The sequence below is a fragment of the Bombina bombina genome, chromosome 9 (assembly GCF_027579735.1).
Source record: "Bombina bombina isolate aBomBom1 chromosome 9, aBomBom1.pri, whole genome shotgun sequence".
Lineage (NCBI taxonomy): Eukaryota > Metazoa > Chordata > Amphibia > Anura > Bombinatoridae > Bombina > Bombina bombina.
In genome coordinates this window covers 105177496-105189400 of record NC_069507.1, presented here as the reverse complement: position 1 = coordinate 105189400, position 11905 = coordinate 105177496, and positions in this window count along the sequence as shown.

Sequence of the window (11905 nt, the reverse complement as noted above, 5' to 3'; positions counted from 1 at the left end):
CGCAAGATGCTGAAATAATTAATTAGAGCATTACCCACTCCTGTTTCCCCTTGACAATCGGGGTGATTCTTTTAAGATTGATAGGAATCTAGCATTTATCAATCAATAAGTGGGCCGCCATTCTCATAACTATTATTTTGTTGTGAGGATTAGAAATATTAATTTATGTAAAAATAGGTGAATTTAATATTTTATAACTATTTTAAGAACGAGTGGGACCTGTATCAGCCATTCGCTTTTGACATTAATATTTCAGTCACCACCTAAGGAGACCATATGACTAAGACTTAGGTGCAAATTACATATATATACAGACTTATCTGAAGGTCATTACTGCGTTGAATAGGCAATTGGCTGTATCATAATTAACTAGTATCCAAGACAGCAATGAATGTCGTGTGATATACTACTAATATACAATTAGTTTATTTTACCATATATAGGTGAACACATAATACTCTGTTTACAAGCTATTAATGAAATAGATTCACATTAAGATTTCGGTATGGTAAATGGCACCACATTAATGCAAGTTTAATAAAAGTCATAAGACTGAATCTTACATGAATACACACCGGTACTACCAAGAAATCTATCGGTCTTAGAATCTAGATATCTTTGTCTCCCTATATAAGGAGATACTGTACTTATCAATATCACCCTAATAAGGTTTTAATGAACCAGATTGATGCAGTGATTTTGATAGAGTACAAAGTTCCATATCCATTTAAATTCAATCCAAGTCCTAAGATTGAATTCCTTATGTGAATTCTTTGTGCTAATTATAGGTATATACATATTACTTAGTCATGGACACCTAGTGATATTGTTCTATCTGTATATATCACATCACTTACAAATAGCAGGCAGTACATAATGAACAATATTCTCTTTGCTTTCAGTTTCCTCTAATTTAGGGGTTGAGTAACCAGAGGTCAACACTTTGAACTCCACAAGTGGCTATACCACTGAATGAATGATTTAACATTTGTACATATATACAATTAAACACTATTCCAAACCACTTTGTGTTTTTAATTATACAGTGTTTTTTTTAACAGAAATGCTTTCAATAAAAGTTATGTTTTAATTTGGACTAAGTTGTCACCTTTTGAAATAAGTAATGTTCTCACTTTAGGGAGACAGAAGTGCTAACAAGTGCAAACCTTTCTCTGTCAAATAAGTTTCTTTTCTTTTATGACATAAATTCGCAATTTCAATATTTTGCACAAGCACTCTAGCCCATAACCACCTAATAAGAATAGGGCATCCCTCTAGAATTTGTGCAATTTTTTCTTCCAAGAACACATAAGAGCAATATGTGTTGCAAGGTCACTACTGACCCTGTAGCTGCCCACTTTTTGGAGGCAGGTCATCAAATAAGCCAACTATGGGCTTGCTTCCATTGAGCTGTTAAAAATGGAGCCGTAAGCTACCGAAGCGGCCGACAGCTAAAAGTAATTTACGGCTCCATTTTAGTACCAGGTTTCCATTGAAAAGGCTTCCGCTTTGCGAGCGATCGCTCTTTTCGTGTAGGTGTAAGTTGACGTTGTGTTAACGTTTACACCCGATGCCGAGTTTCTAAAACATTAATCGGTTACTATGGTAACCCGACCTTACACTACACTCGATCGTATATACGGCGCTGCATACAAATGTGGCGCCGTATATTTTACCCATCACTCGCTGTTAAAAAAAAAATCAAACACCTAACACATGCGCAATATCTACCTCTCAACCGCAACCCCCCAACCACAATAACTAATGTATTAACCTCTAATATGCCAACCCCCATATCGCAAAGTATATATTTAAACTATTAACCCCTAATCCGCCAATAACCAACATCGCAATTCCCCTAATAAATCTATTAACCCCTAAACCGCCAAACCCCACAGCACAAATAATTAATCACTAAGTCCCCTAAACTAACACCCCCTAAATTAACTCCATTACATAAATTAAAATTACCCTAAATTACAATTAAAATAAAACACCTAACATTACTTTAAAAATAAAACAAATTAAGTTTAAATTAAGCTAAAATTACAGAAAATAAAAAAGTCTAACATTACATAAAATAATAAACAAAAATTAAACCTAATCCCTATGGAAATAAAAAAGCCCCCCCAAAATAAAAACACTCCCTAATCTAATACTAAACTACCAATAGCCCTTAACCTCTTAAGGACAAGGCCATTTTTCTATTTCTTTCCCTTAAAGGGACAGTCTACACCAGAATTTTTATTGTTTTAAAGGATAGATAATCCCTTTATTACCCATTTCCCAGTTTTGCATAACCAACACAGTTATAATAATATACTTTTAACCTCTGTGATTATCTTGTATCTAAGCCTCTGCGAACTGCCCCTTTTTTCAGTTCTTTTGACAGTCTTGCAGTCTAGCCAATCAGTGCCTGCTCCCAGATAACTTCTCGTGCACGAGCATAGTGTTATCTATATGAAATACGTGAACTAACACCCTCTAGTGGTGAAAAATTGTTAAAATGCAATCTGAAAGAGGTGGGCTTCAAGGTCTAAGAAATTAGCATATGAACCTCCTAGGTTAAGCTTTCAACTAAGAATATCAAGAGAACAAAGCAAAATTGGTGATAAAAGTAAATTGGAAAATTGTTTAAAATTACATGCTCTATCTGAATCATGAAAGTTTATTTTGGCCTAGACTGTCCCTTTAAGAACCAGGGCTATTTTTACATTTCTGTGTTGTTTGTGCTTATCTGTAATTTTCCTCTTACTCATTTACTGTAACCACACATATTATATACCGTTTTTCTCACCATTAAATTGGCTTTCAAAATATATCATTATTTTAATCATATCTTATAATTTACCATAAAAAAATTATAAAATATGATGAAAAAATGGAAAAAAACACACTTTTTCTAACTTTGACCCCCAAAATCTGTTGCACATCTACAACCACCAAAAACACCCATGCTAAATAGGTTTTAAATTTTGTCCTGAGTTTAGAAATACCCAATGTTTACATGTTCTTTGCTTTTTTTGCAAGTTATAGGGCAATACAATCAAGTAGCACTTTGCTATTTCCAAACCATTTTGTTTCAAAATTAGCTACAGTTACATTGTAACACTGATATCTGTCAGGAATCCCTGAATATCCCTTGACATGTATATATTTCTTTTTAGTAGACAACCCAAAGTATTGATCTAGGCCCATTTTTGTTTATTTCATGCCACCATTTCACCGCCAAATGCGATCAAATAAAAAAAAATTGTTCACTTTTTCACAAACTTTTTCACAAATTTTAGGTTTCTCACTGACATTATTTACAAACAGCTTGTGCAATTATGGCACAAATGGTTGTAAATGCTTCTCTGGGATCCCCTCTGTTCAGAAATAGCAGACATATATGGCTTTGGCGTTGCTTTTTGTTAATTAGAAGACCGCTAAATGCTGCTGCGCACCACAGGTGTATTATGCCCAGCAGTGAAGGGGTTAATTAGGGAGCTTGTAGGGTTAATTTTAGCTTAAGTGTAGTGTAGTAGACAACCCAAAGTATTGATCTAGGCCAATTTTGATATATTTCATGCCACCATTTCACAGCCAAATGCGATCAAATAAAAAAATAGTTAACTTTTTCACTTTGGGTTTCTCACTGAAATTATTTACATACAGCTTGTGCAATTATGGCACAAATGGTTGTAAATGCTTCTCTGGGATCCCCTTTGTTCAGAAATAGCAGACATATATGGCTTTGGCAATGCTTTTTGGTAATTAGAAGGCCGCTAAATGCCACTGCTCACCACACTTGTATTATGTCTAGCAGTGAAGTGGTTAATTAGGGATCTTGTAGGGAGCTTGCAGGGTTAATTTTAGCTTTAGTGTAGAGATCAGCCTCCCACCTGACACATCCCACCCCCTGATCCCTTCCAAACAGCTCTCTTCCCTCCCCCAGCCCACAATTGTCCCCCGCAATCTTAAGTACTGGCAGAAAGTCTGCCAGTACTAAAATAAAAGTGTTTTTTTTTTTACATTTTATTATTATTATTATTATTATTAATAATTTCTTTTTAAATCATAATCTGCTGTGTAGGATCCCCCCTTAGCCCCCAACCTCCCTGATCCCCCCCAAAGAGCTCTCTAACCCTCCCCCCACTAACTATTCGCCGCCATTTTGGGTACTGGTAGCTGTCTGCCAGTACCCACTTTGCAATAAAATTTGAATTTTTATTAAACAACAATAATAGATACGAAGTATAAGTGCCCCACTAAGAGTAATACTGAAAAAAGGATATATGAGGGCTAGTAATCCATTGATCAGAGCTGCAGGTTAAAACAGGGTTGCTGCCATTGGTATATCATGGCACTGGAGACCGGAGGAAAACTACATAAAAAGAAACAGAAAGAACAGGCGCAACAACTCTAAGTGCAATATGTCAGTCAATATACAACATTTATTAACATTTCCACGATTAAAAACTCACAATGTAAAACCTCAACGTAAATGAGGTATGGTATGGGCACTTGAGAACCATCCAGGTCTCTCAAACGATATCCCTCTGATGTTAGATCCAGCTGCAGGTAATGTACTGTGAATATGCGTCCAAATGTCACATACAAAGTTCACATAAGCTCGCTGTCATCAGGATATCCACACTACCCCCAAATACGTGAGGCTCAAACACCTAAAATCAGTTCAGTTAGCAAACACGCCACTAGATAAATCAGCTGTGTGCAAGCAAAAATGCCGGCAGCTTGCATCAGCTGTTTGCGGTAGCGTGTGGACGGTGGGCGTGGCCTTACGCGTTTCGTAGGGGTTCTCCCTACTTCATCAGAGGCTGCCCACTTGATCCACCATCTATCACTTTATACGTGTGCTGATACAGTGCACCTCCTACACAAATGTATGTGGCCCAATCGAGAGAGAGAAGAGGGTAATGTTCAAACCGCCACATCTCTATGCTCGTCGTTAAGGAAGGATACATAACAACAAATGACATATCTGAATGCTGCCAATGTTACACATACTATATAAGATAGTGATACAGATCTGCTTAAAAATTTTAGGATGGGGGGGCGGAGCCAACCGCCAAAGAGGCCAGACGTGCCTAAGCAGAGCTCCAGGCCTATGGAATATAAAATAGTAAATATCTCCATATACAAGCTTCGACATCTTCTTCTTATAGCACCTAAGATTGCATGTGCATCCACCTAAGAATGTAAAGCAAAGAGAAACCTGATGCTGCAGCCGCAAGCAAAGTTTTGATCCTTCGGAGCTTGGCCCGGAGTGGGATGGCTGCTATTGTTTTGAGCCCTGTGTAAGCCAGACACCAATACCCTGTAGTAACTCACTTGGGATTGCTACCGCCAACTTTATGCTACCCACGAATGAAGATCTTCTCCTACGGATCTTCTTGGGCATTAGAACTGCACTTATTGATCACGGGCAAACTCGCCACTACAGACCTGCTGCAGGAGGCCAAACAGAAGATACGCGACATGGCCCACTGAATATGGCGATAGAGTTGAGCGGAATGCCATACCCGATCAGGGGTAATCACCCTCCTGTAAAATAAAAAGTAACCACACAGTCTCATAAGCGGTCGGCCGCCATTTTGAGGAGGGGTAATTGGCCGCCACTGTAAGTGTCTGCGTAGAGGCTGTGACTCATAAAGGTCGGCAGGTATGTTATTGACACCCCTGGGGAAGGGGTGATGGCCCTGTAGAACAAGCTGAGATGGAGAGACTTAGCCTCGTAAGGCAGGCAGATCTGCATCAGAGACCGGTAAACACCGCTGAGGATATAACTGCCTCAGTGATCTTAAATATAGTTCGTACAGATGTCACTACAGGTATCTGTTCCTCCCTCATCACGGGGGGCGCTCGATGGGTACAGATCGCTGCCCAGACCTCCTCCATTAATTGACTAGATGTCATGCTGGACCAGTACAAGTTTGAGCCTGGCTGCTCCTTCATGTCGGGTGATCCGGCATTGAAATAACATTGCAGGCTTGTTGCTGTAAAAGGTTTACACTGATATAACGCTAAGACCTGCTCTCAAAACTGTTGTAATGTTTGCTTCACCCTAATGACGGCTGATGTGCCGGCTGCTTGGGGAACTTTTGATCTTAACTCAGACGTGCAGGGGTTAGACACAGGATAAGTGCCTTGCAATAACCCCGTAAGGACCCGTTGTTAGTAGGCTGTTAATCCACAATAATAGCCCTATTTAATTTTCTGAGCGGTCCCTTGGTTCAACATAACTTCCTATATGGCTTGTATTAAGTTGTTTAAAACAAAAGTACTCAGCATTACCTATTTTACATATAAGATATGTACTTTTTCACCACATTACTATCTCCTAGACTCTTTGAGACTTCATTATTATAAATGCTGGTAATGCCCACTGATTGACCTTAGGGGTGTAGAAAATGTGTGGAGAATACCATTGTAGGCAATGTTTAATGTGTTAATATTGTTTGTCTGGAATGTTAGGGGTTACCTAGTAAAATGTCACAAGTCCATATTCAGAGGCCAAGGTATCTCATGTGACAGGGAATAACTTTCTAACCAACCATCTCGGAAATACATTTTATATTCCTCCTCAGTAGTATTTTATACTGTGCATACTGTCTATAAACCCCAGCAGCCCCTACTGCCTCTCATAGTAGTTGTAATGAGCATACTCTGCTTACTAATTTAGCACATATGGGTCGTGAGCTACAAGCTCTGCGTTATCATTTTTTTAACTGCTGTTTTGGGGCATTTAATCCATATTTACTGCCTTTTCTTGGTTAAGACCACTACACTCACAATTTTAAGCAGGTAGGCTCATCCCTCCTTGTACTTAATGGTGCTAGGTGCCCTGTGGGAAGAGTTTTCTACTTGTTTACTTGAAAGTTTTAGGGCATACAATTTTTATAATGTTAAAGTATAGCTCAACTATATTTTGTTATTTGTATACTCTAATGCAAGGTGGGTCTTCGGTGTGATAGGTACTGTTTGCGCTCTGTGCTGTATGCGTCAGGCACTGTTTGGTTATCATGTGTGCTAGGTATCATGTCTGCTAGGTATCATGTGTGCTAGTTATGTGTGCTATGTGTCATGTGTGCTAGTTATGTGTGCTAGGTGTCATGTGTGCTAGTTGTCATGTGTGCTAGGTGTCATGTGTGCTAAGTACCATGTTTGCTAGGTTCAACATGTGCTTGATACTGCGTGTGCTAGGCAAGGTGGGTGCTGGATACGGCGTGTGATAGGTGCAGGGTGTGCTAGGTGCTATATATGCTGGGCTCTGCTTGTGCTAGGTACTGGGTGTGTTGGGTACTGTAGGTGCTGCGTGTGCTAGGACTATGTATGCTAGGCGCTGTGTGTTCTAGGTTCTATGTGTGCTAGGTGCCGCGTGTGCTAGGTACTATATGTGCTAGGTACTATGTGTGTGCTAGGTGCCGCGTGTGCTAGGTGCCGCGTGTGCTAGGTGCCGCGTGTGCTAGGTGCTGCGGGTGTTAGGTACTGCGTGTGCTAGGTGCTGCGTGTGCTAGGTGCTGCGTGTGCTAGGTGCTGCGTGTGCTAGGTACTATGTGTGCTAGGTACTATGTGTGCTGGGTGCTGCGTGTGCTAGGTACTATGTGTGCTAGGTGCCGCGTGTGCTAGGTACTATGTGTGCTAGGTGCCGCATGTGCTAGGTACTATGTGTGTGCTAGGTACTATGTGTGTGCTAGGTACTATGTGTGCTAGGTACTATGTGTGCTAGGTGCTGCGGGTGCTAGGTACTATGAGTGCTAGGTACTATGTATGCTAGGTGCCGCGTGTGCTAGGTACCATGTGTGCTAGGTGCTGCGGGTGCTAGGTACTGCGTGTACTAGGTACTATGTGTGCTAGGTACTATGTGTGCTAGGTGCTGCGTGTGCTAGGTGCTGCGTGTGCTAGGTACTATGTGTGCTAGGTGCTGCGTGGGCTAGGTACTATGTGTGCTAGGTGCTGCGTGGGCTAGGTACTATGTGTGCTAGGTGCTGTGTGTGCTAGGTGCAGCGTGTGCTAGGTACTATGTGTGCTAGGTGCTGCGCGGGCTAGGCACTATGTGTGCTAGGTACTATGTGTGCTAGGGGCTGCGTGTGCTAGGTACTATGTGTGCTAGGTACTATGTGTGCTAGGTACTATGTGTGCTAGGTACTATGTGTGCTAGGTGCCGCGTGGGCTAGGTACCATGTGTGCTAGGTGCCGCGTGGGCTAGGTACCATGTGTGCTAGGTGCCGCGTGGGCTAGGTACCATGTGTGCTAGGTGCCGCGTGGGCTAGGTACCATGTGTGCTAGGTGCCGCGTGGGCTAGGTACCATGTGTGCTAGGTGCCGCGTGGGCTAGGTACTATGTGTGCTAGGTGCCGCGTGGGCTAGGTACTATGTGTGCTAGGTGCCGCGTGGGTTAGGTACTATGTGTGCTAGGTGCCGCATGGGCTAGGTACTATGTGTGCTAGGTGCCGCGTGGGCTAGGTACTATGTGTGCTAGGTGCCGCGTGGGCTAGGTACTATGTGTGCTAGGTGCCGCGGGTGCTAGGTACTATGTGTGCTAGGTGCTGCGGCGTGGGCTAGGTGCTGCTGCCTGGGCTAGGTGTTGAGTGCCCTGGGTACTGCGTGTGCCAGGTGCTGCGTGTGCCAGGTACTAGGTGCGTTTGGTGCTGTATGTACTAGGCGCTGCGTGTGCGAGGTCCTGTGTGTAGTTCCTAAGCAGTCATCTCCTACAACTAACCCTGACATTATCTAATAGTCTTGCCTCTTCTTTAAAATAATCACCCACCCCTTTTGTCGTCTAGTATGTGTGCAGAATCTGCTCCTCAATTTATGCGATCGATCTTATTTATATATTGTAAAGCAACTTATACAAACTTTGCTCTTTGGAGTACTAAATTTAAATTTATTCTACACGCCTCATCCCCCACTCCCCCCCCCCCCATAGCTAGAGCCCACGTCAGGGTTCAACCTAGGTGAATTACTTTCACCTCAATTCCTTGCAATCTACTTATAACTTACGATGTATCAGTGTTTTGATGGCTATTGCAACCGGACCTGCGTGTCCGAACCTTTTCTTTGTATATGCTTGAACAGGGGTCCTGCGTGTCCCCAAGTGTTACCTTTCATTCTAAAACTGAATAAAAATTCATTTAAAAAAAAAAAAAAAAAAGATAATGCAAAAGCACTTTGTTTGAATTTAAAAAAAATAAAAATAAAAAAAAAAAAAAAAATTTTTAGGATAAAACCACTAGCTATTGTGGTTAGAGTATATTTGTATGTATACATACACCTACAAGTTCGTCATATCTAAATGCATATCACTTGTAATTTATAAACAACTTAAAATCCCTATCAATGTGTATCTAATTAATCTATATGGCTATCATAAAATATGGAAATATGGAAAAGCTTCAGTATTGTGTACCTACTTATATGCTATAAATCCCAATTCCCAACAAAATAATACCGCTAAGACTAACTAATGTGAAAACATATGTATGTCCAGTGTATCTACATGTTGGAGGATCTAGAGAATAAGCATAGTAATTCCACTAGTCAGCTAGAACATATATATATGGGTGTAATCTTCCTAATAAAACTTCGAACATATCAGCTCTTACAACTGTTCATACATCCCTATCATTTGGACCCTATTCATCAACCAGAAAAGCAGCCAAATCAATCTCTCTGTTCATTCCATTTGGTTCGAGGGACCCAAGGGTTCTGATCCAATAGGTTTCTCTCCGTCGTAGGGCTATAAGTCCGTTGCCCCCTCTTATATCTAGCTTCACTCTCTCAATCGCCTTAACTTTAAGGCTACTAGAGTCCTTATTGTGTACTTCCAAAAAATGAGCTGATACTCCATGTGACAATACCCCTTTTTCTATATTGACCAGATGTTCTCTTAGGCGAGTCTTGAGACTCCTCTTGGTCCTCCCTATATACATTTTCCCACATGAACAAGAAAGATGGTACACTACATGTGTACTCTTACAGTTTATACACTCTTTAATTGGGTATACTTTATTATCCCTCAGGGACTTAAATTCCGAATGTTCTTTGTCCATATGTAAGCAACTAAGACAGTTTTTTCTCCCACATTTAAAAAAACCGGTTGATTTGATTTGCAACCAATCTTTCTGTTTCACACTATCTCTTAGTTTACTTGGCGCTAGAATATTGCGCAGATTCTGATTCTTCCTAAATACTATCTGTGGTGGGGCGCTTATACTTCATATCTATTATTGTTGTTTCATATATGGGGTACAGTTTATACTGTATCACTTTTCTGGGAATTAGGAGCTTACCCATACAATAGAGTAATACTTTCCTGTGCACATTTTCTGGTTAAATAATTGTGATAGCCGGGTTACACGCTTGTTATAGTATCCCTAATATATGTAGGACATTGATGTATTAAACAGTATTTATCTGTTTTTATTGAGAAGGACTGTGTGCAAGCATTCACATAGTACCTTTGTTTATTGTGTGTAAGTTTGTATAGTTATTATACCATTTTTTCTCTAGTATCATTGTCATACTGTTTATATTTAATTACTTGAGATTTAAGCGCTTTACCTCTTTAATATAGATGTGCAGGTATCAACATACGTATATTTACATGTATAGTTGAATTTATTGGAGCAATTACCCCCGTTATGGCTACTAACTATGGGAAATATTTTAGCGTTACCAATAGGAGCAGAATTTTGTCTACTAATTTTGAGAATGATCCTAATGAATCTACATATCCAGAACTCTTATTTAAGAGATTAGAAAAACTTTCTAAAATGCGAGTGAGACACTGGTATGACATGATAGCCCTTGAGAATTACAAGGGAAACAATCTGATACCAAACGGGTTGAAAGTGTCTAAAACTTGCATTTTTGAACTAGATGAGGTAGAACTGCACACTGAATGGGAGGAAGCGCTAGGTGAGTGCTCCACTAAGCTAATAAATATTGCCATCAAATATAGAGAAAAAAAAGTAAAAATCCTGACAGAACAAATTAATGAGATTGAAGGAGAGTTAGAGAAATGTGGAACTAATGAACATTTAAAAGAACTTGATGAGAGGAATAGACAGTCTATAGCGGTATTTGAGGCAGAAGTTATCAAAACACAGAAAAAGAAACTTAATAATGCCTTTTTACTTGCAAATACAACTCCAGAGGAACCTATTCAGCAACCAGACGCTAGTCAAATTGTTGAAAAGGTGGAAAAGTCAAACAAATTTTATATCAATGGTCAACCCAGGTTTAACCCTATCAAAAAGAAGGGTTCAAAGAGTAATCATACTAATTCGAATAAGCAAATAAAAAAGGGAAATTACAGTACACCTGGGATAAGTAATGAGTATATATATATATATATATATATATACACAAATAAAAATACTGATACCAACTACTCTCATGGTGGTCATAACAGCAATTCAAATAAAATTAATAATAAAAATAAGAACAAAAATTATCATCCACAATATTTTCCCCCAAAAAATCAAGGTACCCCTCAACACAGAATAGGGACAAGGAGAAATTCAAATAGGGATTATGAGTATAATGGGGTGAATAGTAGACAGGATGATCAGGGAATAGCTCAGACGAGGGTATATCAACACCCCAATAAGAATAAAAATAGAAATACAAATGAGATAGCATCATATGGAAACATGGGTGCTAGGCCAAAAATCCCTAATTGGCAGAATATGGGTGATAAAAATCAACATATAAATACTGGGAATTATTTTAAACCGAATCGAGAATTACATCATGGAATTTCCTCTCTGTCTTTTTTAGGGGTTTGCAACTCCCCTATGGGGAGAAATCCCAAAAGAGGAGTAAGAGAAGAGGATGTAGAGGAGGAGTGGGACTCCAACTCAAAAAGAATAAAAGAGAGAGAATGGCAATGATTAAAG